This window comes from Erinaceus europaeus, chromosome X (genome assembly GCF_950295315.1).
Source record: "Erinaceus europaeus chromosome X, mEriEur2.1, whole genome shotgun sequence".
Taxonomy (NCBI): Eukaryota; Metazoa; Chordata; class Mammalia; order Eulipotyphla; family Erinaceidae; genus Erinaceus; species Erinaceus europaeus.
Window position 1 is genome coordinate 58,939,846 of NC_080185.1, and position 24,997 is coordinate 58,964,842.

At 36.4% G+C, this 24,997-nt stretch overlaps 1 protein-coding gene across 1 annotated transcript in view; it reads right to left on the reverse strand.

The window, feature by feature from the left end:
* IL1RAPL2 (interleukin 1 receptor accessory protein like 2) overlaps positions 1-24,997 on the reverse strand; it is a 781,557-nt gene that overhangs the window by 187,289 nt on the left and 569,271 nt on the right. The window lies entirely within an intron of this gene.

A 24,997-nucleotide genomic window follows, 5' to 3' on the forward strand; every position in this document is an offset into this window, starting at 1 on the left:
CAGATATCTGCACACCTTCCTCACCACCTGTGAAGTGACTCCTCTGCAGGTGGGGAGCTCCTGGCTTGAACCGGGATCTTTAACATGGGTCCTTGCCACTTGTGCTTAACTCACTGTGCTACCGCCTGACTCCCCCAAATTAATGTTTCTATTTAGAATCCATTTCTGGCTAAATTATTAATATTCAATATGTTAATTTAGGTTTATAAAAATACTGATTTGATCATTAATGTAATTTTGTAAATTATTTTTATGAACTACTATTCCTGAATATATCTGGACAAACAAAGTGAGAAAAAGTCAAAACTTGTCAACATAAAGCCTACAGCAGATCAAAGGAATCAGTCCCAGAATATGGAGAAAAATGCTCTGTTATCTTAAAAAAAGTCTACCGTGCTCTATATATGGAAGCTACAAGGTACAAATCCTGTCTCAAAGCAAAAATAGATCATTTAAAAATTTAGCTTTTAGGTGTAGATAACATAATGGTTATACAAAAATACTCTCAAGTATAAATGAGGCACCAAAGTCCCAGGTTCAATTCCCTGAACCAATATAAACCAAAGCTGAGCTGTGCTCAAGTATAAAAACAAAAAAAGACAAAAAATAATTTTAACTCATTTGCAATTCAATTTACTCCAGCAGTTTAACTGTTTAGAGTCATAATTCTTTTTTGTTTCATTTTTCCTTTCAAGAGCCACAGTGAAAATAGTGGTTCATTTCAAATATTTTTGTATTAATTAGAATTGTGTTTTTTCCACACCATTCAATGAACTATTAAAAATGGAAAACATGAAACATACATGAATAATATATTAGTTTTATAAGACTATTGTATAGTTCACCTGGGGAATCATAGGATAGAATCATAGAATTTTCAGGGTGAACATCTGCATTCATTATCCCTCAAACTTTTATTTTTTTTAGGAAATATACCTGTATTTAAACCCTTTAAATTGCATTCAGGAAGCATATTTTCATTTATAATTTTTTTAGTCAGAGAAAGAGAGACGGAGAGAAAAAGTGAATGAAACCATGACATTGAAGCTACTTTCAGTATGGTAGAGGCTGGGCTCAAACTTGGTCGTGCACATAGCAATGTAACACATTATAAAAATAAGCTATCTCACCAGCTCCACCTATAAGGATATTTTATTTAAATAGAATGTACAATAACATTAAATAAACATTCAAAGCAAACAAAAAAGAGAATAAAACAAAAGACCTTAAAAATCTCTTGAAATTACAGAAGCCACACCTTCCACCTTTTACACCCCACAATGATCCTGGGTCCATGCTCCCAGAGAGATAAAGAATAGGGAAGCCATAAAGGGAGAGGATTAGATATGGAGCTCAGGGAGTGGGAATTGTGTGGCAATGTACCCATCTTATCCTGCAGTCTTGTTAATTTTCCATTTTATAAATAAAAAAAAAAATTCTAGGAATACAAAATCAGATAACATCTAATACTAATAACCCCCAAAATATATTTGTTTGATATTCTTCCTTATAACCTTAGACTATAACCATGATCTTTCCTATACCAATCTATGCTTATTCCTTCTTGTTGGGATCCTGTTGCATGATGTGGGGTGGAGGGCTAAGTTGGGAGTGGAAATGTTTTCACAAGCCTGTCAAGGAGATGGGAAGTTTTACCCATGTGTCAATAACTGTACTGTAAAACATCTTTTCCTTCTATAAACGAAAAAAGGAGAAAATAATATAGAATTTAATAGGTAATGCATTCAAATCAAATATTTTCCATAGAATGTTCCAGCCTACCAGTATGGATCGACCTGTCAACGCCCATGTTCAGCAGAGAAGCAATTACAGAAGCCAGACCTTCTACCTTCTGCACTCCACAATGGCCCTGGGTCCATGCTCCCAGGTGGATAAAGAATAAGGAAGCTGTCAAGGGAGAGGATTGGATATGGAGTTCTGAGGGTGGGCATCCTGTGGAAACATACCCTACTTATCCTATAGTATTGTCAATATTTCTGTTTTATATATAAAATTCTCAAAAAAAAAAAAAAAAGAATGTCCCAGCCTACAACTTAGTGAATGGATATAAGGGGTGGTGCCATGTAAATATAACAACCAGATTTTCACTTGGGTCTCAGCATGATGGTGGGATACAGGCATGTAGTGGATTATATTTGACCAGAATGATGGAATCATTACAGAATATCCTCTTTATAACACGTAACGTTAGTTTTCTTTTCTTTTTTTTTCCAGTTTCTAAATATCTTTATTTACAAACCTATGTCAGTTTGAATGACACATATATGATATAAAAAAGAGTATGAAAAGTATTCACAATGAAGCAGTTATTTTTATATAGCTTATCTGAATACCTGTAGCAACCTTCTATAATTATGAATTAACTGTGAATGAAACCAATCTTATGATTCACTTAGAAAGTTTTAAGCTGGGTATGGTCTTGGTACTTCTGGAATTAAAAGCTTAATAGAAGTATGTCTGGAAATCAGCAACTGGAACTAGACTCTCCCAGGACAGAGAAGAGAGAAGAATTGGGACAAAGGATATGCTACATGATGCCCCACAGTATCAGCTGTGCTATTTGTCTGACTCCAGAGTATTCAGATGCATTCCAGATTAAGTCTACAGTTGTCTATATGTTCTGGTACATCTTGAGAGCCCATAGGTGCTATACTTTTAGACTATAGGGTGAGGGGGCACACAGTAGCCTAAGAAATAACCAGTCCTATATTTATTTGAATATCTGCTAAACTGTCAACGATTCATTTCTAAAATACAAGTTTGCAGACAGAAGTGAGTCAGTTAATCGTTAACTGAAATGCATACACAATATAGTCCAGCAACTGCTGTACTTACAAAACCATGCACACCTTATTTATCTCTAATTTTAAAATAATTCATTTTCTTGTTGGGTATGCATGTGAGCAATGGAGAAAGTGGTATAAGCTGGAAACAAAATTCAAAAGTGACTTAAACCAAAGCATCTTGGCTGATAGAGAAGAACCCCTCCGTTGCCTAGTAAAGTTCTCTAGTCCGAATCTTCTGGAAGCATTGAAATCCTTAGCACCAGCTGGTATTGTGTAACGTTAGTTTTCAATTGCCTAGAGTGACTATTACAGATGGACCAAATGGGCTGGATAACATAGAAACTGACTTAAAACCATTGTCTAGTTTTAAGGAGAGAAGGAATATAGCTTGCTTGGGATTTTCATTTATAAATGTCTCTACACTGAGCTAAAATAAATGCACTTCTATTTTAATATGAAAAAGTACAGGGATAGAAATTAAAACAAGCAAGTGGGCAGAAGGGAAAAAAAAGTTCCTTGTAGACAGTAGGAATAAACCAACCAACCAACAAACAAAAACTAACAGGAAGGTAGCTGTCCTTTTTTTCTAAATCCTTTAAATTTCCTTTTTCTTTTTTCTCACTTTTTTCTACCAGAAAATTAAAACCTACCTATATGGATTACAATCTCACAAAAGCAAGTGGCATTGGAATGGCCTTCATATTTTCTTACTACTTAATGAACCAGAAGTTGTACTTACAGCCATTTATAAGCAACCTCCCTTACACATTCAGTTTAGAGACTTTCATGTTGTCAGACATTGGGAATAAAGCCAGGGCTGTGAATTACTGTTGCCTGTAATGTGACACTTTAAGGGGATGCATGGCCCCTTGCACAGGTCCCTATAAAAGCAACAGTACAAGGTCAAAAGTCTTCTCAAATATCACCTCTTTGAGGAAGACTTCCCTGTACCCAACCCCCTGCCTCTTGTGAAATGTGTCCTTTTATTTATTTTTTTGGGGGGGAAGCAAAGCAGAATTACTCATTAGTAATAACTGTTATTCTATTCTATTCTATCCTATCCTATCCTATCCTATCCTATCCTATCCTGTCCTGTCCTGTCCTGTCCTGTCCTGTCCTGTCCTGTCCTGTCCTGTCCTGTCCTATCCTATCCTATCCTATTGTCCTGTCCTATCCAGTCCTATCTAATTCTGTCCTATCATTTTGTATCCCATCCCATCCAACCCCACCCCACCCCACCCCACCCCACCCCACCCCACCCCACCCCATCCCATCCCATCCCGTCCCGTCCCGTCCCGTCCCGTCCCATCCCATCCCATCCCATCCCATCCCATCCCATCCCATCCCATCCCATCCCATCCCATCCCAAACATTTCTGAGGCTTCATTGATCTCAATAAGCTTTATCAGGTATGAGGAGAAAGATTACACTACTGAAGCAACCCTTAGTGTCAAAGTACTCCCATGTGGTATACTGGAGACTCTAAACACAACAATTTACTATAAATAAGTTCCTTCGATTCCTCTGAGAGTCACTGAGAGTATTGGAGCTATTTTGTTTCCAATATTTCCACAAAATGTCAGCCATTATAAAGAGCTAACATGCTATCTAATACATCAAGACAAAATATAATCATTATTTATAATTCCTAATTAATTATAGTCAATATTTCATATTTTACATTTTAATTATTAAATGTTCATATATCAATAAGTATTAATAGCCAAGTAAATTATTAACTTAATTAGATGTAAAAAGTCATGTTTTGGTTTATTATTATTATTTTTAATTTATTCCCTTTTGTTGTACTTGTTCTATTGTTGTAGTTATTGTTGTTGATATCATCATTGTTGGATAGAACAGAGAGAAATGGAGATAGGAGGGGAAGACAGAGAGGGGGAGAGAAAGATAGACACCTGCAGACCTGTTTCACCGCCTGTGAAGAGACTCCCCTGCAGGTGGGGAGCCGGAGGTTGAATCGGGATCCTTATGCACTTTGTGCCATGTGTGCTTAACCCACTGTGCTACGGCCTGACTCCCAAGAAGTCATGTTTTGATGACATTTTACAATAAAGAAGATGCTAACTGCAGTCCATACCCAGGTACAAGGTTTAGGAAGTAGATGCTTACATACAAAATAAATTATCTCCAATCTAGAAGATACGGCCAGTCCACTATTTCAGTTCAAAGATGAGGTATTGGAATGGTTCAGAAAGACTGAAGCAACTCTCTGTGAAATTGCAGATTCCATCAAAAAGATCGAATATAAGAATGACAGGTATATCTGAAGGGGAGGACGAGGCCAAAGGCCCAGAGTCAATTTTCAGAGCAATTTTAGCTGAGAACTTCCCACACTTAGGAAATCATCAAGACATTCTCACTAAAGAGGCAGAACGTCACCCAGATTTATAAATACAAAAAGACCAATGCCAACACACATTATTGTAAAACTATCAAAATTCAACGAAAAAATGCTCCAAGTCTCTGATTGTCAGAGAAATGCAAATAAAGACAACAACAAGATACCACTTCACTCCTGTGAGAATGTCATATATCAGAAAAGGTAACAGCAGCAAATGATGGAGAGGGTGTGGGGTCAAAGGAACCCTCCTACACTGCTGGTGGGAATATCAATTGGTCCAATCTCTGTGGAGAACAGTCTGGAGAACTCTCAGAAGGCTAGAAATGGACCTACCCTATGACCCTGCAATTCCTCTACTAGGGATATATCCTAAGGAACCCAACACAGCCATCCAAAAAGATCTGTGTACACATATGTTCTTGGCAGCACAATTTGTAATAGCCAAAACCTGGAAGCAACCCATGTGTCCAACAACAGATGAGTGGCTGAACAAGTTGTGGTCTATATACACAATGGAATACTACTCAGCTGTAAAAAATGGTGACTTCACCATTTTCAGCCGATCTTGGATGGACCTTGAAAAATTCATGTTATGTGAAATAAGTCAGAAACAGAAGGATGAATATGGGATGATCTCACTCTCAGGCAGAAGTTGAAAAACAAGATCAGAAAAGAAAACACAAGTAGAACCTGAACAGGAATTGGCATAATGCATCAAAGTAAAAGACTCTGGGTTGGGTGGGTGGGGAGAATACAGGTCCAGGAAGGATTCAGAGGACCTAGTGGGGGTTGTATTGTTATATGGGAAACTGGGGAATGTTATGCATGTACAAACTATTCTATTTACTATTGAGTGTAAAACATTAATTCCCCAATTTAAAAAAAGTGAAAAAAAAAGTCAACAACAAGGAAAAGTGTGCTGGCTGCTAGGGAAAGGAAGGGAGTTACATACAAAGGCAGAGATATAAGACTTTCATCAGACTTCTCTTCACAAACTCTAGAGGCAAGGAGAGAGTGGAATGACATATTCAAAGTTCTAAAGGAGAGGGAAAATTGTATCCTGCAAAAGTAGCCTTCAAATAGGAGAGTGAAATAAAAGTTTTCACCAATATTCGACAACTAAAGGGATTTTTCCCAATCAACCCCACCTTACAGGAACTACTGAACCGAGTCCCAGAAGAAAGGAGGAAGCAAAGGAATAGATGTTCCAAACACTAAGTTGCAGATGTTACCATGACTTCAACCTGACTCGCCTGGACAGATAACCTCACCAATGAACCCTGGAATCCCACCTCTTCAGAGCCCTGCCCAACTATGGAACCATAGGGACAGGCTGAGAGTATGGATCAACCTGTCAATGCTCATGTCCATCGTAGAAGCAATTACAGAAACCAGACCTTCCACTTTCTGCACCCCATAATGACCCTGGGTCCATGTTCTCAGGTTAAGAATAGGAAAGCTTCCAATGGAAGGGATGGGATATGGAACTCTGGTAGTGGGAAATGTGTGGAATTTCACGTCTCTTATCCTATAGCTTTGTTGATATTTTCTTTTTTTTATTTTATAAATAAAATTTTAAAAAGAAAAGAAAGGAATAGAGGCAGGGCCATAGGAAAAGAATTGCCAAATATGTATAACTAGAGATAGATAGCTATAGAAATAATAGTCAGCCTATATCTGTAACCTTGGGAGAACTGTTTTAATTTCTAATGGAGAGAATGGTGACACAAAATTTTGGTGATGGGAATTATACCCATGTTATCTCAGAATTTGATAAGTCAATAGTAAATCACTAATAAAATTAAACAATAAAATGCTAATAAAATGGGTTACCTAATAAGTATCTTTATCTTTCTTAAAGTACACTTTTTTTCTTCTTCTTTTAATTCTTCCTTTCTGTTCTCTGAGACATTTCCATTTCACTAATTATGACTCCTCTAGTCTTCTCCATTGGCTACTATAACAAACATGAATTCAGTACTCTCTTATTCTAAGAGAATAAGGGACTCTTCTGTCTCTTTAAGCTGCCCACCTCCCTCCTCATTGTTCACCCTTGTCAACATTTCCAAACTGTAGACAAAATATGTTGATACCTATAACCTCTACTACATTACCAGCCACACGTTCCACAGTCATTCTCACATCTGTCTTCTTCTTTCCAATCAATCTTTGCTATCTCACTCCTATCCTTATTACTCTCCTGTAATCTCTATTTCAAAGGTGCCCATAAATTCAATGGCTGTAGATCTTGGCGATTAAGAACATGGCTTCAGGGTTAAATAGAGTCGGGTTTAAATTTAAGCTGTTCCTCTAAACTATCAGACATTACTCAAGCTTCTGAAGCTTGGTCAAGCTTCTGAACCTCTTTAAACTTTAGTTTCTTCATCCTCAGTATGGGGGAAATCAGTTCCTATTTTACAAGTGACTCTAAGAATCAAATGGGACCATTCCTGAAAAGTGCTTAGCAAAATACTTGAAATATAGAAAGTGGTCAGTAAGTGGTAGCAATTTAGCCAACTCTGAGACCTGATTCTCTTCATTTTTATAGCATTTGACACTAGTAGTAGACACTTTATAGTGGAAACCTGATCCAGTGTGACATCTACTACACTACAAACCTCTGGTTTTCCTCTTACCTATGTAATTGCTTTGTTTCAATTCACATTGCTACTAGTTTTTTTTTTTCCACCTCAACAGTGTGACATGTTATAAGATTCTGTTTCTGACTTATTTTTCCTCTCCCCCACCACACACACCTCTGTCTCGCTCTCAATGGAAATGTGTGTCTTGAATTTAGAAGTGAGATTATCACACATCCACACTCACACTCATTATCTTTCCTTATAAATTGGCTTTCCTCCTGACTTAGCTCTTATTACTAATGCCACAGATTTGGCTTGGCTTCAGCTAAGTAACACCCATCACAGGTTTTTTAACATGCCACACATGATTTACAGTTTCTACAGCTCAACTTATTGTCCCTTATTTTATGTTAAAATCCAGTAGATTGTGCAAAGGCCATGTTAAATATTATCTCCTCTGTGAGTTATTTCCTATAAAGAGGAGCCTATGAAATTCTGGTTCTACCACTTTCCTGTTATGTGACCAACTGTGGGAAAGTTACTAAATCTCTTAGCTTCAAACACCTTATTCAGAACAGGAGAATAATCATGACAGTGAACTGATTGAGTTGGTGTGAGGGTCAAGTACATGAGTAAAATCTATTATAAAATAATCTTGGGGAGCCGGGCAGTAGCACAGTGGGTTAAGAACATCGTGGCGCAAAGCACAAGGACTGGCTAAGGATCCAGGTTCCATCCCTGGCTTCCAACCTGCAGGCTAATCACTTCACAGGCTGTGAAGCAGGTCTGCAGGTGTTTATCTTTTTTTCCCCCCTCTGTCTTCCCCTCCTCTCGACATTTTTCTCTGTCCTATCTAACAACAACAACATAAATAACAACAATAATAACTACATCAACAATAAAAATAACAAGGACAACAAAAGGGAAAATAAATAAATAAATAATCTTATAAGAGATCCTTTGTAAAGTACCTCACATATAATTATTTCAATAGATGATTAGTAAGTATTTCTGTAATGATTAGTAGAGCTATTGCTATTACTTACATTTCTATATCTTCATTTGAAATTACAGAGATATTAAGCTTTTCCTTTTTTATTGAACTTTCCTAACTTTTAATTTTAATTCTAACTTCTAACTCTGCATGATTGACACTTGTCATAACCACTTTCAATTACTAAAATATGAGGATAAGAGACACACACTATGTTCTCTTCCTGTGTAGTAGAGCACAGTAAGTTTTTGTTGAATTTAAATAAATTGAATGCTATTTCCTGCTGGTCCATTTTAATGTTTTTCTTTGTTCCCTCCTCTTTTGTTCAGTTACGAAGGAAGGAGAAGTGATTATTGCAAGAAAGTTAGACATGTCATTGTAGAATTTCCTTTCATCTTTGAATAGATTTGGGTTATTCTTTACTTGGTCTCTCATGGAAACTGGTTTACTTAGGAGTTGTGTTGACTGGAGGTAAGTGGGCAGGGGCTTAGTTTAAAAGTTAATAGAGAAATTGTAAGCCTGGTTATAAGGAGGAGGAAGCTTATCTTTCTATACTCCTTTCAGACTCTATCATTTATGTTTTTGTTTTTGATCTGGGAATGTCATCCAATAGTGTCCATTGATTTATTGGTATAAAAATCTTTAGGCATTTAAATTCATACAATAGAAACAGATAATACACTCTCTCTCAATTCTAAAAGAGCTCAGTTTAGCTATATTCTCTCTCTCTGTCTCTGTCTCTCTCTCGCTCGCTCACTCTTTCTCCTTCACACAGAACTCTAAAAGATGACTAGAAAAGAATAAAAACCCACTCATTAGGAACATTATTAGGGTTAAATACGGGCACAATCATAAAGCAAAAATATTTATTATGTGTCCATGTGATTGTCACTGATCTCTCTATGTAATCACTTTTGTGGCCCTCCTCCGGTTTTGGCTGCAAATTTTATCTCCCAGATTCATAATCAAAACCAATAGTCTGTTCTTTAGGTATATATGACTGAGGATTGATTAGAAAGTTTTAGTAACCTTGGGTCCATACTCTCAGAGGGTTAAAGAATAGGAAAGCTATCAGGGGAGGGGATGGGATATGGAGTTCTGGTGGTGGGAATTATGTGGAGTTGTTACCCCTCTTATCCTATGGTTTTGTCAATGTTTCCTTTTTATAAATAAATAAATAAATCATAAAAAAGAAAGTTTTAGTGGCTATGTGTAGTATGTAGATATTGTATTTTAAACAAAAATCAAACCTTTCAGTTTAAAAGATGTCTTTCAGATTGAGTTCTTGGTTTCTTCTTTTATCTCTAAGACATATTAGTCTAAATGGTTATCTGGGTTGGAAATGTTTTACAAAGAATGGGACAGCAGAAATGGTGCCAGAGAAGCGGTATTTAAGTATTCATCCACTTGATCTCTCTTCATCTTTAAACTGTAGTCCATACTTTTTGTTTCTCCCTGACAGGTGAGAGAAATTCCCCCAAATGCAAGGGGAATGAGATAAATGAATGTGTTGATTTGCACCTCAGTGCTAAGAAAACTTTACAAGAAAAACATCTATGTATTTGGGAGGGACAGAGGGAGGGAGATAGAGGGAGAGAGAGAGACAGAGACAGACACACAGAGACAGAGATTGAAAGAATACTACAGATATATGGCACGTAGTTGTATTAGGGATTGAACCTGTGACATCTGGCATCTCAGGCAAAATTCTGTCCAAAATTTCTTTTTCTTTCCTTAAAGAAGCAAGGAAGAAAAACTTGGCTTTGTGTTAAACTTATATATATTACTGTGTAGTTGGAACTCTTCTCAGTGAGAACTGACATATTTAACTAGATCGGTCTGGGATTGTGACTGCCAAATAACCTATTTGGATTTGTAATATTTGTAGTCATTTCTTTATAAAAGTTATATGGTCTCAATGAAGACCGACTATAATGGAAAGGTAGAAAAGTTCTCTGCTTATTAGAATTTGAATATTAAAACTTCCATACAGCAGAAAAATACAACTAACATATTGCTTATAGTATGGAATTATTTTTAAAAGTGAAATATTTATTTGGGGAGAAACAAAAGAAAAATGACTCTCACCAAAAGGTTGTTATATTTTTTTCCCTCCACTACATTCAATAAAAATTGAGAGCTATTGTCCTGACTATAGAGCAGGAAGAATGTTAGACTTGCAAGCTCCTGAATTCAGTCCCTAGCACCTCATATGCCAGAATGATGTTGTGACTTTCCTTCTTCTCTCTCTCACCATTGGGATTATAGCAAATAGACTAACAACAAATAGTGCAGAAATACTTTCATATCTGAGGCTTGCAGGCCTCATGTTCAACACCCCATCCCCAGTATCATTATAAACCAGAGCTGAGCAGTGCTCTGATAAGAAAAACCAATAAAATAATTAGTGGAAAAAATAGCAAATTTGACCTTTTGGGGGGCATCTATGGATATTAAATTATGGCCTTTCAAGCAGGCAAAATTATTTTATTGCATATTATTATATTTATTTATTTATTTATTAGATAGAGATATCCAGAAATCGAGAAGGAAAAGGGTGACAGGGTAAGAGACAGAGAGACACCTGCAGCACTGACCCACCACTTGTGAACCTTTCCCCCTGTGGGTGGGGAACTGAATTTTGACTACTTATGTAAATGTCAAATTCTGCTAACCAAAATGTCTTGTTTCCAGAAATATATGAAGTCCTGGAAGAATAATTCATCCATTATACTTAACTGAAAATAGTTTATTAACTAATCTTAAATGTTGTTGAAAATTCAAAGTCAATAGCTGCATTTTTCATCACAGGAAGTTAATGAAGACCATACCTAAACATTCTGAATGTCAAATGTAAGTATCTTTTTAGTTCTAGGTATTTTCCAGCACAATTAAGCCATAGTGAATAAAAATAGGATTATGGCACAGGTAGAAAATCAAATGAGGTCGAGAGGATAATGGAGGAGGCAGGAAAGTATGAGAAGATAATAGATTGTATGATGCCTGTAAAAAATGGTACAAAATATGGGGATATGAAGAACATTATTTAGGAAAAGTGAAGACTGTCTCAAAGATCAGAACTGCTATCTCTCTTCCTTAATTAATATCCATGTCAACTTTAAAACTGTTGTACTCCTTAATCTAAAAGGAGAATCTGGGCAGGGAGGTTGGTGATGGGAGGTGATGGCACACAGGGTTAAGTGCACAGGGTAAACGGAGAACCTTTAGGTAAATAGAGAAGGTTTTATGCTAAAGGTATCAGAGAAAAGAAAAGGGATAGGGACATGTGACATTCTAGAATTTCTTTATGTGCCTATTGAAATGTCAGGATCTTACAAGTTACTGACCTGGCAGTGAGAATTTGCTTTCTCATTGCACGGGACACTGAGGTTTGTATTGCTCTGGATTATATTGCTTCTTATGAGAACATATTTCTAATCAATAGGTGACTGCACTACTTCATTGCCCCCTGCACATATAGGTTGATTTATTTATTCTGAAAATGTAATCCAGATGTTGAATGAAGGAATGGCTGTTTGCAGAGGAAATTAGAAACGTTGTCAGAGCAGCATGCCTTCACAATCCCTTACCATTTACTGTGAAGAAGGATCAAATGAGATGATGGATAGATAGCTGAGGTGGTATGGCTGTTAAATATGCTTAATCTAAATACTTGGCAAATATAGTTATTAAACTTTAAACGTTTGGCTGGACTGAGCATTTCACCAGATGCACCACAAGGACTAACTAAATCTGTTTTCACCTTTCTGGCATCTCTTACTTGACTGAACATTTCCTCTTGAATACAAATGTATTTTATTTAAAAAGACACCATAGACACAAATCAAAGTATGGCAATAGAACACACATGCCTAAGTTTTTGTACCAGAAATAGCTATGTAAGTTCTATGGATATTTCTCTGCAAATAAATGTCTTCTTTTAGCAATTTTCAAGGGTCAGTGGTGGTACACCTGGTTAAGCACATATGACCTGGGCTCAAGCCCTTCGTGTATACCTGCAGGAGAAGTTTCACAATCAGTAAAATAGTGCTACAGTTCTCTCTCTCTCTCTCTCTCTCTCTCTCCTCCCTCCTCTATTTCCCTGCCCTCTCCACTTCAATATCTATCAAAGTAAAAATAAATAAATAAATATTTTTAAAATAATTATCACCCCAAATCTGGAACAGATCCCTGCATTAAATTTTCCTTACGCTCCGGTATTTAATTCAATATGATGTAGGCACAAGAGTTAATCACATAATCTCAACCAGAGGGAACAAAGACCACTGTTTACTCTTGTCACCTTTCCTTAAACATAATATCTGTATCCTAAATGTAGCAATAATCAAAATTCACTGTGGTTCAGAAAAACTGGGAGAAATCATATAAAATGTACATTTCCATTACACCTCTCCCTGGAGATTTTAGTCACATGGTTTGAAGTTTGGTTCATGAATCTTCAGGACAAGTGAAAAGAAATCATTAACTAATGGCAATAACAGTAAAGATGTAGTTTATAATTTTATCATATAGATTTCATATTTATCTATTACTATTTTAAAGATTTTATTTACTTATGAGAAAGACAGGAGGAGAGAGAAAGAACCAGACATCACTCTGACACATGTACTTCCATGGATCGAACTCAAGACCTCATGCTTGTGAGTCCAAAACTTTATCACTGCGCCACCTCTCGGACCACCTATTATTATTTTTATTAAAGAACAATTATATTGTGTATTTAAAAGGTTTTCTTTCAGAAGTGCTGCCAGTCTTTTAGAAAATCTTCTCTCAATTTGGGATGATCCATAGTGATTTACATTTAAACATTAAAACTGCAATTTGGAATATATTCACAATTTTTTACACTTAACTTTATATGCTAATGAAGATTCTCCTTCTAGAATTATGAGTTTTCCCAGTCAGAGAAAACATTATTTATTTTACATTTATATTGCTAACTTGTAAGTGCAAAAATGAAAATAGCGGAGAGTATATTTGGTTAGCCTGATATAGCACAGTAACTCCTGGAAGAAAGATGTTAATCTGTATTTTCAGAATTTCAGTATTCTGTCAGACAATTCTACCATATACAATAAAATATAGATGGAAATCATTGGTATAATAGATATTAAAAAAATTCTCTGCCATACCTGGCCTTACCATTAGGTCATATCCTATTACAGTTCCTCTATTTTCAAACTTAAAGTCTCATTCCATTTCTTAAGAATTAAATAGATTGGGAGTCGGGCTGTAGCGCAGCGGGTTAAGCGCAGGTGGCGCAAAGCACAAGGACTGGCATAAGGATCCCGATTCGAACCCCGGCTCCCTACCTGCTGGGGAGTAGCTTCACAGGCAGTGAAGCAGGTCTGCAGGTGTCTATCTTTCTCTCCTCCTCTCTGTCTTCCCCTCCTCTCTCCATTTCTCTCTGTCCTATCCAACAATGACAACAACAATAATAACTACAACAATAAAACAACAAGGGCAACAAAAGGGAATAAATAAATAAAATAAATATTAAAAAATTTAAAAAAAGAATTAAATAGATTGATTTAAAAAACGGGAAAGGCCGTCTGTCCAGGGAAGTCCACTTCCTCAGAGCCCCACTCTACTAGGGAAAGAGAGAGACAGACTGGGAATATGACCAGTCAACGCCCATGTTGAGCGGGGAAGCAATTAGAGAAGCCAGACCTTCCACCCTCTGCAACCCACAAAGACCCTGGATACATACTCCCAGAGAGATAGAGAATGGGAAGGCTATCAAGGGAGGGGGTGGGATGTGGAGATCGGGTTATGGGAATTGTGTGGAATTGTACCCCTCTTATTCTATGGTTTTGTTAATGTCTCCTTTCTTAAATAAAAAAATATTATTTTAACATTTTAGTAGGTTCATAGAGAGCCCAAGAAACAGTTAAAATACTTGATGTTAATATAGGACTGAGTTCTTGGGAGTCTAAAACTCATATTAAAGATTTGAAATACTTATTTCTCGGAAATGTATAGTTTATCAAATTAGGAACTGTTTACTTTTAATAAAGTTTGAAGCTAATACTGAAAAAAAAAACTGGAAAGGCAAAAGTTCTTCTCTTAATGACATGAATCGTATCATGGCTTTGATCTTCTTTTAGCCGATGCAGTGCATAATCTCTATATACTGAGCCTGTGGAATCATCTCTGAATACCTGGCATAAAAACAACTGCGTTCTGATAGATTGCTCTCTTAATATGGTGTTATATTTGATTTGCCAAGATTTTGTTAAGCACTTTTGCTTTATACTCATCAGGGGTATTGGTCTACAGATTTCTTGTCCCGTGTAGTACTTTCCTGTTTTAAGGATCAGAGTGACATTACCCTCATAATATGTGATTTACAATGTCCCCCACTTCAATTATCTGGAGAAATGTGACTTTTAGTCCTTTTTTGAATGACTTATATAATTCATTAGTCAATCATTCTGGGCCTGCATTTTAATTCTTGGGAAATATTATTATCATCATCATTATTATTACTGCTTTGATTTCTGCACTAGTTATTGTCCTATTCCAGCTGTCCTCATCCTCTTGGGTCAGATTTGGGAGGTGTTATGACTAATAATTGTGTACATTTTATCTAGGCTTTCCAATAAATTTTCATAGAGAACCTCATAACATTTTCTTACAAATGATCCTTTGTATCTCTACACCACCCATAGTAGTTATTTCACCTAATTTCTGACTGTTTTATTATAGCTTCTCTTTTTATTTTCTTGTTGATTCTAGCCAAATGTTTAATTATTTTATTTTTTCTTTCATAGGACCAGTTAGTTCTTGGTTCATTGTAGTTTTTATTTCTTTCCCAAATTGTATCTATGCTCTGATTTTTATTATTTTCCTCCTTTTAGTGATACTTGGGTCTCCTTGTTGTTCTTTTCTAAATGTTTGAGTTGAAGTACTACATTATTATTTTTATTATCTTCATTTATTTATTGGATAGAAACAGCCAGTAATAAGAGAGGGGAATGCAGAGGGAGAGAAACAGAGAGACACCTGCAACCCTTTTTCACCACTCACAAGGTTTTCTCCCTGTAAGTGGGGACCAGGGGCTTGAACCTGGAGCCTTGAGGATTGTAACATGTGTGTTCAACTAGGTGTTCCACTACCAGGCTCCGTGATACATTCTTTATTTGATATCTTTCTCTTTTGTTAATGTAGGTCTGTATTGCAAGGAACTACCCTCTTAAGACTGCTTTTTCTGCAACCATAGGATATAATAGATGATATTTTAATTTTTGTGACTCTACTTATAATTTTCATTTCTATTTTAATTTCTTATTACCCAAATGTTCTTTGGAATTACATTTTTCCTCACTTTATCATGTTAGTTTCTAGCATCTTAACTCTATGATATATATATATATATATATGAAGTAAAGATATATACAACATGCTGTTACATGAATACAGATTATCTCCCATGATAGGTGTAAGCACAACATCCCCCAAACTAACTTGAACTGTATTTGACTATTGTGCACTGGTCCTCTCAGTTCCCTCTGGTCTTCCTCAAGTCCTTGAATTTGATATAACAGACTCCATGCTGTGTTTTTCCTTCCTACTCTGTTTCTTTCTTTTTTTCATACTATAGGCACTGAGCCCCAGCTGTAACCTTAGAGGCAAAAAAGAAAAAAAAAGAATTGACAGGTAATTGTCTTTTTTAAAAATTTCTTTATTGGGGAATTAATGTTTTACATTCGACAATAGTTTGTACATGCATAACATTTCTCAGTTTTCCATATAACAATATATCCCCCACTAGGTCCTCTGTCATCCTTTTTGAACCTGTATTCTGCCCCCTACCCACCCCAGAGTCTTCTACTTTGGTGTAATACGCCAATTCCAGTTCAGGTTCTACTTGTGTTTTCTCTTCTGATCTTGTTTTTCAACTTCTGCCTGATAGTGAGATCATAACATATTCATCATTGTGTTTCTGACTTATTTCACATAACATGAATTTTTAGAGGTCCATCCAAGATGGGCTGAAAATGGTGAAGTCACCATTTTTTATAGCTGAGTAGTATTCTATTGTGTATATATACCACAACTTGCTCAGCCACTCATCTATTGTTGAACACCTGGGTTGCTTCCAGGTTTTGGCTATTACAAATTGTGCTGCTAAGAACATATATGTACACAGATCTTTTTGGATGGGTGTGTTGGGTTCCTTAGAATTTATCCCCAGGAGAGGGATTGCAGGATCATAGGGTAGGTATATTTCAAGCCTTCTGAGAGTTCTCCATACTGTTCTCCACAGAGGTTGGACCAATTTACATTCCCACCATCACTGCAGGAGATTCCTTTGACTCCACAACCTCTCCAGCATTTGCTGCGGTTACCTTTTCTGATGTATGACATTCTCATACGAGTGAAATGGTATCTCATTGTTGTCTTCATTTGCATTTCTCTGACAATTAAAGACTTGGAACATTTTTTCATGTGTTTCTCAGACTCTGGATCTCTTTTGTGGTAAATATTCTGTCCATGGCCTCTCCCGTTTTTTAGATGGGGTTATTTGTTTTCTTGTTGTTAAGTTTGGCAAGCTCCTTATTTATTTTGGTTATTGGCCTCTTGTCTTATGTATAGCATGTAACGATCTTCTCCCATTATGTGAGGGGTCTCTTGGTTTGGGTAGTGGTTTCTGTTGCTGTACAGAAGCTTTTTAATTTGATGTAGTCCTGTAGGTTTATGCTTGCCTTAGTTTTCTTCGTAATTGGATTCATTTCATTGAGATGTCTTTAAAATTTATGTGGAAAAGAGTTCTGCCAATATTTTCCTCTAAGTATCTGATAGTTTCTGTTCTAACATCCAAATGCTTGATCCACTTGGAATTTACTTCTGTGTTTGGTGAAAAATAGTGGTTCAGTTTCATTTTTCTGCATGTTTCAACCCATTTTTTCCAACACCATTTGTTGAAGATACTAATTTTCCCCAATTTAATAGTTTGGGCACCTTTGTCAAAGATTAGATGTCCATAGGTGTGGGGGCTTACTTCTGAGTTCTCAGTTCTGTTCCACTGGTCAGTGTGTCTATTCATGTTCCAGTACACAGCAGTTTTGATGACATTGGCCCTATAATACAACTTGAGATGTGGGAGTATGATGCCTCCAGTTCTTTTCTTTCTTCTCAATATTGTTTTGGCAATTCTAGGTCTTTTCTGGTTCCAGATAAACATTTGAAGCATTTGTTTTATTCTCCTAACATATGTGGTTGGGATCTTGAAGGGGGTAGCATTAAATTTGTATATGACTCGGGGTAATAATATATTCATTATGATGATGTGAATTTTTCCAACCCATGAACATGGAATATCTTTCCATTTTGTGTCTTTTTCAATTTCCTTGAGTAGTGACTCATAATTTTTAGTATACAAGTCTGTCACTTCTTTGGTTAGGTTTATCTTTTAGATATTTTATTGTTTTTGTTGCTATAGTAAAAGGAATTGATTTCTGGATTTCAACTTCTTCTAATTTAGTGTTTGATAGAGGAAAACCACTGACTTTTGAATGTTAATTTGGTAGCCTGACACCTTACTGTATTGCCTAATTATTTCCAAAAGCTCCTTGCTGGATTCCTTAGGTTTTTCTATGTATACTATCATGTCATCTGCAAATAGGGAACATTTGACTTCTCTTCCCTTTAATTCCTTGATTCTGCCTGATTGCTATGGCAAGAACTTCCAACACTATGTTGAATAGTAATGGTGATAGTGGGCATCCCTGTCTAGTACCTGATCTGAGGAGAAATGCTTCCAGTTTTTCACCATTGAGTATGATGTTGGCTATAGGTTTGCTATATATAGACTCCACTGTCTTCAGGAATTTTCCATCTATTACCATTTTTTGTAGTGTTTTGATCATAAAGGGATGTTGTATTTTGTCAAAGGCTTTCTCTGAATCTATTGATATGACCATGTGGTTTTTGGTCTTGCTTTTGCTGATGTGGTGGATCACATTGATTGATTTACGTATATTAAACCAACCTTGCATCCCTGGGATAAACCTCACTTGGTCATGATGAACAATCTTTTTGATATACTGTTGTATACAGTTGGCTAGAATTTTGTTCAATATTTTAGCATCTATGTTCATCAGAGATATTGGTCTGTAGTTTACTTTTTTGGTTGTGTCCCTGACTGCTTTTGGTATAAAAATGATCTTGGCTTCATAGAAGCTGGGAGTGAGTATTCCAGGGTCTTCAAACTTCTGAAAGACTTTTTAAAATATTTATTTATTTATGTTCCCCTTTGTTGCCCTTGTTGTTTTTCATTGTTGTTGTACTTATTGTTGTTGTTATTGATGTCATCATTGTTAGATAGGACAGAGAGAAATGCAGAGAGGAGGGGAAAACAGAAACTGGGAGAGAAAGGCAGACATCTGAAGACCTGTTTCATTGCCTGTGAAGCAACTCCCCTGCAGGTGGGGAGCCGGATGCTTGAACCAGGATCCTTAAGCCAGCCCTTGTACTTTGTGCCACATGTGCTTAACCTGCTGTGCTACTACCAGACTCCCACTGGAAGACTTTTAAAAGTAGAGGTACTACTTCTTATTTGAAGGTTTTGTAGAATTCATTTGTAAAACCATCTGGTCCAGGACTTCTATTTTTGGGAAGGTTTTGATAACTCTTTCAATTTCATTAGCTGTGATGGGCCTGCTCATGTTATCCAGTTCCTCCTTATTTAATTTTGGAAGTTCATAGGTATCTAGGAAATATTCCATTTCTTCCACGATCTCTAGCTTGGTAGCATATAGTTGTTCATAGAAGTCTCACATGATATGCTGAATTTCTGCTGTATCTGTTTTGATATCTCCTCTTTAACGTATGATACCATTTATTTGGGTCTTCTCCCTTTTTTGTTTTGTGATTCTGGCTAAAGGTCTGTGTATTTTGTTCACTCTTTCGAAGAACCAACATTTATTGTTACTGATCTTTTGTAAGGTTTTCTTATTTTCAATGTTATTTATTTCTGCCCTAACTTAAGTTATTTCTGTCCTTCTGGTTGCTTTAGAGTTCCTTTGTTCTTCTTCAAAGTCTTTAAGATGGGCACTCAGGCTGTTTATTTGTGCTTTTTATTGTTTCCTAATGTGTGTTTTTATGGCTATGAACTTCCCTCTCAGTACTGCCTTAGCTGTGTCCCAAATATTTTGATAGCTTGTGTCTTCATTTTCACTGGACTCTCAAAACATTTTGATTGCTTCCTTTATTTCCTATTTGACCCAGTAGTTGTTAGGTAATGTACTGTTTAGCTTCTATTTTGGGACTATTACTACTCTTTTGTTGATTGCTAAGTGTTAGTTTAATTCCACTTTGTTCTGAGAAGATTCTTGGGATGGTTTCAATGCTTTTGAATTTTCTGATGCTGTCTTTGTGACCTAAGATGGTCTGTCCTTGAGAATTACCCATGTGGACTTGAGTAGAATGTGTATTACCGTTTCTTGGGATGAATGACTTTGAAAATGTCCAATAATTCTAGTTTATCTATCTCCTCATTTAGCTTCCTCATTTCTTTATTGATTTTCTGCTTCGATGATCTGTTGAGAGTGGGGTGTTGAAGTCCCTTACTATGACTGTGTTGCTGTTAATATATTGCTGTAGCTCTTTCAGTAGATGTTTGATGTATTTAGATGGCTTCTCATTGGGTGCATAGATGTTAATAATTGTTAAGTCCTCTTGATTGACTAATCCTCTGGGCATTAAGTAGTGTCCATCCCTATCTTTTTAAATTTTATTTATATTAAAGTCTATGATGTCAGATATGAGAGTACCTGTCCTTGCCCATTTTGGGGCCATTGGCTGTATGATAGTTTTCCATACTATCTCTGTGAGTCTGTGTTAGTCTTTTTGAGTTAGGTGGATTTGCTGTAGACAACAAATTGCTGGATTGTGTTTTCTGATACATCTTCCTACTCTGTGTCTTTTAATAGGTGAATTCAAATCATTGACATTTATTGATATCAAAGATTGAAGATATTTTAATGTCATTCTTGTAGATTTTTAGAGTGTGCTGATAGATGGCATATTCATGGTGGTCTGACTATAGAATACTTTTCAGAACTGCTTTCAGGGCAGGCTTGGTGATAGTTAATTCTTTCAACTGTTGCTTGTCTGAGAAGCTTTTGATGCCTCCATATAGTCTGAATGACAGTCTAGCAAGATAGTTAAAAGCCTTTCTCATTGAGCACTCTATAAATATCTTGGCATTCTCTTCTGGCCTGTAGTGTTTGGAGAAGTCTGCTGCTAGTCTTACTGTCTTTCCTTTGTAGGTAACTCTTTTTTTTTTTTCTCTTGCAGCCTTCAGGATCCTTTCTATATCCTTATTCCTTTCCACTATAAATATGATGTGTCTTATTGTCTTTAAGTCTGGGTTAATTTTGTTTTGGCAAGTGGGGGCTTCTTAAACTTTTATGTCTTTGATGTTGTTTAGAGTAGAGAAGTTCTCAGTTATTATGTCTTGAATAATGCTTTCTTCCCCTCTCTCTTTCTTCCTCTGGTAAACCTATAATGCATATATTATTTCATCCCATATGTCTCTGTTGCTGTTTTCATTATCTCTTAATCTCTTTTTGAGATCTCTTACTTCTTTTTTAGTTGTCTCTAATTAGTCCACGATCTTGCTAATTCTGTCCTCAGCTTCATTAATTCTATTCTCTCTCCCCTCTACTGTTTTCTGGAGTTCATCTATTTTGTTACCTTGTTCTGCTACTTTTTTAGCTTGTTCAGCTAGTTGTGTTCTTAGCTCAGCTATTTCAGCTTTCAGCTCTCTAGTAACTTTGAGATAATTAGTGTTTTCTTCCAGAGTCTTATTTGTTGTTTCTGTATTGCTGATGGCATTTTTTTCAAACTGTTTACTCACTCCTGTGATTATCTCCTTAGCTAGTGTTTGGATGTTTACCTCTTTATTTTGTGCTTCAGCCTTTGGGGGGCTTATAGTTGTTCTCTTGTCCCGGTTCATTTCTCCAATATTTTTTCTTGTTGTTTTAACCATTTTATATAGAATGTTATAAGGTCCCTCTCGGTACTTTTCAAATTACTGATCACTCTTGCCTGGGTTGACTTGTGTCTCAGTAAGATAATTAAAAGGTTCACAGTTGTGGAAATTGACATTTGTTTCAGTATTATTTTAATCCCTGAGTTGGAGCACAGTGATTTAAAAGCCTCTTTTGTTTTTTTTCTTCCCTGTAGGGTATGAAAGCCTGAGTGCTTTTTAACTGTTAAGTAGGCTTCTTAGCTTAATCAGTGACTCCTGACCAAGGGGTAAAGCAAGGTGGGACAGTGATAATCCAGTGGTTATGCAAAGAGACTCTCACAGTCCCACTACTAGGCCACTGAGGTATAGAGATATCGATTTTCTCTTGAGTTTCCTGGTTAGTTCTCTGTACCATGGTATCAGCACAGGGCCTCCCCCCGCTACTACACATTTTGAGGGCAGTAGCAATGCTGACTCACAGTTGCATTTGGTGAGTCTTTGGGGAGTCCTCTCCTCCCTTCAGCCATCTTTTTGTAGGTGAAACAGACTGGAGGTGGTTTCTCAACTGGTAAGCTGCTGGACTGTTACCAGCCACTTAATCTCTCCCTAGTGTCCTCTCTGTCCACAAGCCACATGTGTTTGCACTCACTGGTGATTTGGTGGGTTCCTGAAGTCGTTCTAGCCCTATCTTGTTGCGGTCCCAGGTGGTCTCTTTTGGTATTCTTGGTTGACCTGGAAGAGGAAAGGAGAAAAACACAGCTGCTTCTGCTCCATAGCCCTGCTTCCAGAAGTCCCCTGACAGGTAATTGTCTTAACCTATCAAGCTCCTCATGAGATGCTTTTGAGTGAGTTTCACATGACTTCTCAGAGAATCCCTACAGCAACTTCAAATTGACCATAGAATTCCTATCTTGTTTCTTGTACTTTACCTGTAAATGAAATCATCTACTACTTTCCTTCTACTGTCTTTACTTACTTATTGCATCTATTTCCATCCAAGATGTGGCAAAGAAGATGCCATCATATCTTACAAATGTTAAATATACATATACTTATATACATATATTCAGCATTAGAAATATTTGTATATACATACGTGTGTGTCTTTTAAAAACAATTATATTTATTTAATTTGATAGGGCAGAGATAATTTTCCAGGGAGAGGGAGAAAAAGAGGGAGACAGAGGGATACATGCAACACTGCTTCACCACTTCTGAAGCTATCCCTCTGCAAGTGGGGATCCATGTCCTTGCACATGGTAACATGCACTTACGCAGGTGCACTACCACCTGGTCCTTGCATGTGTTTTTCTTAACCACTAATCAGTTTTTTGGACATTAGAGTAACTTGGAAGTTTAGACTATCACAAGTAGAGCTGGTGTGAACATAAGTATACATAGATATCGTTCGATAGGGAGTTTTATGTTCTTTGGGACTATCTACAGGAGCAGCTGTGTGATCATAGAGTACATTCTTTCTAGTGTTCTGAGACATCTCCAGACTGCTTTCTACAGGGTTTTGACCAATTTACTATTCACCCAGCAGTGCAGAAAGGGTTCTTTTCTCCCACATCCTCTCCAATACTTATGGTTCCTGGCCTTTGTAATGTATGACATTCTCACAGATGTAAAGTTATATCTCATTGTTGCCTTTGTTTGCATTAATTTCATAATCATTGACTTTTTACATTTTTTGTATATTTGCTGGTCCTCTGATATCTTCCTCAGTGAATCTTTGTCCATGCCCTTGCCCATTTTTAATTGTTTTTCATTGCTGAGTTTGGTAAGTACTTTATATATCTTGGTTATTATCCCATTATCTAATGCATGACTTATAGAGGTTTACTCCCATTCTGGGGGGTGTGTTTCTCTTTTGCTGAAGTTTCACTTTGCTCTCCAGAAGCTTTTCACTTTGATGTAGTCCTACTGGTTTATTTTTGGTTTTGTTCTTCTTGTTGTTGGACTCAAGTCTTCAAATACATTGATGTAGCATAAGTTATGAAATATTCTACCAATGTTTTATTCTATGTGTTTGATAGTTTCTTGTCTAATTCCCATGCTTTTGAGCCAATTGGGACTGACTTTTTTACATGATGATGTGTAGTACTTCCGTTTCATGTTTCAACTTAATTTTCCAAACATCATTTGATAAATATATTCCCTTTAATTAATTTTTTGGCTTTTTTGTCACAAATTGTTTGAACTTGGTATGACAGCTTATTTCTGAGTTTCCATTTATATCCCATTCAATTCAATTATGTGTGCTTATGCTGCCCTGTCAAGTAAAGTGAGATGCAAACAGATAGCATGTGGTTGGGTGATGCTTCCTATTCCACTGTCTTACTCTGCACCTTTTAATAGGTGAGTTCAAGTCACTGGAATATGTTAAAATAAAATATTTAAGATATTCTAGTGTCATTATTTTATATGGGTGGTGTGTGTGTGTGTGTGTGTGTGTGTGTGTGTGTGTGTGTGTGTGTGTGTGTGTGTGTGATAATAAAAATCACTTTAGAACTTCTTGTAGGCCAGGTTTTATGGTAATATTCTTTAAACTGTCCCTTGTACAAGAATGTCTTATTTTTATTTATTTTATTTTTTATTTATAAGTTGGAAATATTGACAAGATCTTAGCATAAGAGGGATACAATTCCACACAAATCCCACCACCATAACTCTGTATCCCATTCCCTCCCTTGAAAGCTTTCCTATTCTTTATCCCTCTGGGAGCATGGACCCAGGGTCATTGTGGGGTATAGAAGGTAGAAAGAACTTTATCCAAGTGGAGGTCTAGTGGAATAAAGTGTCCTTGGCTGGAATACTTAATTCTCTCTCTCTCTCTCTCTCTCTCTCTCTCTCTCTCTCTCCCTCTATCCATACACATATATACATTCACTTCTGCATTTTACAGTTTCTTTGGAGAAATTTGTTGATAATATTATTAGTTTATTCTGTATTTCATACTTTGTTTTTCCTTTGCTGAATTTAGGATCCTTTCTTTGTCTTGTCTGTTGTCAGCTGAATCGTGATACATCTCAATATACATAGCACTCTGAACTTCTAGATTTGTATATTCTCCTCATTCTTCAGTTTGGGGAAGTTTTCTGCTATTTTTAATTAACATGTGTTCTTGCCCTTCTCTTTTTCTTCTTCTGGAATGCCAATAATAATAGGAATGTTACTTATGTTTATATTGTTCCACAAGCCTTTTATGTTATTTTTATTGTCTCATAATATGTTTTCTAAATCTTCTAC